The sequence below is a fragment of the Palaemon carinicauda genome, chromosome 27 (assembly GCF_036898095.1).
Source record: "Palaemon carinicauda isolate YSFRI2023 chromosome 27, ASM3689809v2, whole genome shotgun sequence".
Taxonomy (NCBI): Eukaryota; Metazoa; Arthropoda; class Malacostraca; order Decapoda; family Palaemonidae; genus Palaemon; species Palaemon carinicauda.
Window position 1 is genome coordinate 44,996,620 of NC_090751.1, and position 5,000 is coordinate 45,001,619.

Sequence of the window (5,000 nt, forward strand, 5' to 3'; positions counted from 1 at the left end):
ATATATATATATATATATATATATATATATGCACATTAATTTATTTATATTGGATTTTGGTGTTTGTATCTTCCTTGATTTTAGATATCCTGTGAGTGTTTCGAATTAATATAACGAATGAATACAATCCGAATCTTTGAAAAGAAATTGTGTGGGTGATGCGATGTTGGTTAAGAAGCCTCTAGTGGCACATTTTAAAGAGTTTACTTATTCTCATTGAAATTTACTTGGATGCCGCTCACGTAGAAAGGCGGAGGAGAACGATATGTTTCGCAAACTTGATCGGTTATTTCCAGTGACCGCTCAAGTGGAAATCTAAATAGAAGCGTTTAGAAGTTTCGCAAATGCTGTTATTGGGATTCGCAAAAGGAAGGTCTTGTGAAGTTATTTTAGTAAAAGCAGTTTATTATGCATGCAATTTTTCACGCTCCATGAAAGGGCAAAGTGTGTAAAAAGACCCTCGGTAACGTTCTTTTCAACGCCAATGTCAACAATGACAGGACCTTGTGTTGTCAATATAGGCGAGACTCACTTGGCGCTCGTGATACTGGAGAGCACCCCAAGATGTAACAATTCAAATGATATTGACTGATTACATCTTTTTCATAATGTTTTTATTTTTTCGTTTTATATCTAAGCAACCGGATTCTTTGAGATCCTTCTGTAGGAATTTAGTAGGGAGGCTAAATATAAGTTTCCTTTTTTTTGTCTACCTTCACTTCTCGAGTACAGACTTTGAAGTATCTGGTCCTTCAGGTGATAAGAAAAACGGCCCTTTGATATGTAAAGATCAGGAGACTCAAGAGTATAGTTATGATTACGTCAGTTCATAGGGTGAAAATTAAAACAGTAAGATTGATTTTTCAAGCTCTGTGATGGACGTAATCCGAATGTTTGATTTTAAGGAAAAGAAAGAATATTTCAAAGTATGTTTTGACCTCTGTTAGATTAATGAATATTTTATAAGGATTAGAGTAAAATATTTGATCAATGTTAATCATTAAAATAGGGATTTTAATTCATCTTTATTATACAAATATGGCATTTGATTAATTTTTTTCCAGGCTTGCTTATAAATATCATTTGCCTGAGTTTAGCCTGGGTCTGAAGCAAATAGTTAAAATCCCAGTGGCAATAAATATTTACACATTTCAAGACCGAATTGTGAATGTTCCTAATTCATCTTGTTTTGTGTAAGCAGGTGTATCGGACAGATAAATTTTTTCATTACGTGTTATAGTTTTAAGAAGTTGAACATCCAGTTTTGCAAAAAAAGTACAACATTCCAAGGTTCGCAGATAGAAACTCGATGAAGGTGTTAATCATGAAAGTGGTAGTAAACATATATCAATTGTTAGATATCATGACATAGCTGGTGTCCTGCCACTCCTTTATAATAAAGGAAAAACAAGCAAAATAGTGCTTGGAATAAACACATTACAGAGAGAAAGCTTTTTTTTGAAAATAGGATATGATGTCGTGATGTTAATAAAAGGAATTGCTTTTTATTATGAAGTTTTGATTATTAGGTGATAGCCGGAGAGAGAGAGAGAGAGAGTCAAAGTCAAAGTCAAAGTCAAAAACCTTTATTCCATTATAAAATGGTTATTCTGTTACATAACAATATAAATTTTTTACATAAAATTCACAATAATTTAGTAAATATATACATTCAAGTAAAATTTAGAAAATATTGCTTTAGTTTCTTTTTGAATAAATCGCAACTAACATTTATACATTTTCTTATTTCCAGAGGTAGTTTATTCCAGCAAGCTGGGCCCCTTATTGCCATTGAGCGTGAACCCAAATCCGTTCGATAGCTGTCTACATATAGATTTTCATTCTGTCTTGTTAATGTATTCCTACAATTACCAACTGTAGGAAATGTGTATAGCCAGTTGGAATATTCTTTTCTCAAACTTTTAAAAACAAAAACACAAACATCGTACATACACTTTTATTTTAATTTAATCCACTTTAATTGCTGGAGGGTTGGGGTGATGTGATCGTGTTTTTTCATCCCAATAACTGCTACTCTACCTGCAAAGTTTTAGATTTTTTGAGTTTTTTCCATGTGCATATCATTAGTTACCCCCCCCCCCCATATCTTAATACAGTAGTTTATTACACTCATGACCAGACTTTCCACAATCAAAGCTCGAGTAGTATCATCAAAGTAATCTTTTGCTCTACTTAGATACATTAGAATGCCACTCACTTTTCTACTCAGCTCGTCAATGTGAGTACTGAATGTCATGTACCTGTCCATGTGTAGACCTAGGTTTTTCACATGTTGACTTATCTTTACTTCATCACCATCGCATTTTATTACAATGGCATCTAGAATTTTGCTAATATACTGTGAGCTACCCACAAACATGCACTGTGTTTTGGTGGCATTTAATAACAGCCCTTTTCTTTAAAAATATTTCTTGATTTTGAGCAATATTAGTTCAGCCCTTTTAATCAAGGCATCTAGATTTTCTATTTGAGCAGCCAAACGAACCTGTGTGTCATCAACATATTGAATTAGCCGGCAGTTTTCTATATATTTAATCATATCATTAACGTAGATTAAAAACAGAATTGTACCTAGGACAGATCCCTGTGGGACCCCAAATTCAACCTTTTCAATGCAAGAATTTACGTGTGTATTGCTTAAACAAATGTATGAAATGTGTTCTATCTCTGAGGAACGAATAATTCAGCGGTAGACCTCACGCTATAGTACTAACAGGAGGTAGATCTCACGCTATAGTGTGGTAGACCTCACGCTATAGTAGCATCCTGACTTCTATCCTTCAAGTAATCCTAAAACCAGAAAGTATCAATGTAATGTTCCTTAAGAGATTTACACAATTCATCATGGTTGACACTATCAAATGTCTTTGATAGGTCACATAAAATTAATATGGAAACTTTTTTCCTATCAATATTTTTATAAATTTCATCTGTTAATTTCATTAAAGCTGTTTCTGTTGATCTTTACGGAATCCATGCTGAGTGTTAGAAATCAAATTGTTTTTTTTTCTAGATGTTCCATTAACTGATTACATACAATCTTCTCTTATGACTTTCGATATTACTGGAAGGATAGAAACAGGTCTATAATTACCAGGGTCGTCCTTGTCTCCTTTCTTGTGAAGCGGGTCTACGAGGGGTTGTCTCCAAATACAGGGATATTTCCCAGTTACAATCGATGTATTTATGATAACCGTGATATAATATGCAATAACTGTAAGGGAATCTTTTAGAAAACTAGTAGGAATACCATCCGTCCCGTAAGCATTACTATTATTCAAACTCTGAACTGTTAATATTATTGTTTCTACTGTAACTGGTTGCGGTGTAAACAATCTTATATTATTGCCAAAATTATTTTGAATGGTTTTAATATCTTCATTTTTGTACTTTTGTAGAATTTCCTGCGTTTTACCATAAGTTATTTTTCCTACATTAGCAAAGTATTGGTTAAATTGATCTGCTCTAGCTTTTGGGTTGTCGTATTCAATCTTTTTATTTGTTTTAGTAGATACAATATTATTCATAATTGACCATGTTTCTTTGCGAGATTTACTTGATCTTGTCTCTGTTATGATAAGCTTTGGCAGTACGCATCTTCGAATTTATGATTTTTTTCATTTCCTAATACGCATTGTTTAGATTTTCATCATGTCTATTTTTCTTAAGCCTTTCTTGCATTTTGTTCCTTTCAATCATACTGTTTTTTAGATCATTGTCTATCCAAGGTGCACTGGGTCTCCTTATTTCCTTCGTGGTTATTGGGGCATATTTATCTAAGGCACTGTTATTAGCGTTCGGTCTTTTAAGAAATCATATACAAATCTCCTGTTATCTGGGTATTAAGCTTTATTAATAAATATTTATACTTGCCTACCTAACCACAACGCAAGTATGTTTCATTGTTTAGAATATTTTTTTATTTGTAAAACTAGTTCTTTTACTGAGTTTTTTGCTTAATATCTACAATTTTTTCAATGTATATACCATTAGCTTTCATATACCATCTTTCCTTATCATATAAATATGCATTTCCATTTGTTTTTAGGCTAAGATTCTCATTTATATGTATCTATTTGTATACATATGATTATGTATATGTATGCGTACATTTTGTATATCTATATCCATATTTACTTTATTTTTTATTTTTACTTGATTGATGATATTATCTTGTTGTATTATTGCCCGAAGAGCTCTGCTCCACATGGGCTTGGACTGAGTCTTTTTTCTTTTTGTAAATCTTTGAATGTAAATATCTTTTGTCCAATAAACATTATTATTATTATTATTATTATTATTATTATTATTATTATATACTTCATTGAAAATTCCTGTTTGAATATCTGTGTCATCAGTATGCATGATTGTATCTAAAATTAGTTTTTAGTCTAGCAATGTATTGCACAAAAAATCTGCAGAATAATATTTTAAACACCTTGAGATTACCATGACTGGTTTACGCTTTGGCTTCTTAATATCTATGATAAATGAAATATGCTCATGGTCAGCTACAATACTTGGATTTACCTCGATGTTAATAACACTTTCCTGCTTGTTAGTTATTAAAACGTCTAGTAGTGTGGATGATATGAGGGTAACTCTAGTAGGATTATTAATCATTTGATTTAATTTGGTGACTTAAAATATTATGTATCTTTGCTGAACCTAACATCAAATCATCATTTAGATCACCTATTACATAAATTGATTTATTCTTTAGAGAAACCATTCTCAGACATTCCAAAGTATAGTTAAAAGTATCATTTGAAGCATGCAGATGTCTATACAAACAACCGATGATAACAGATGGTAGCTTACGATATTGTACAAAGAGCCAAACCTCTTCTACCCCCTCTACTCTTTGAACATTAAGATTACAAATATTAACAGAGATTATTTTTTACATAAATACAACAACCTCCACCTCTTCCTTTGTCACATCTATATATTATATAATTAGGAAATTCAATGAGTGA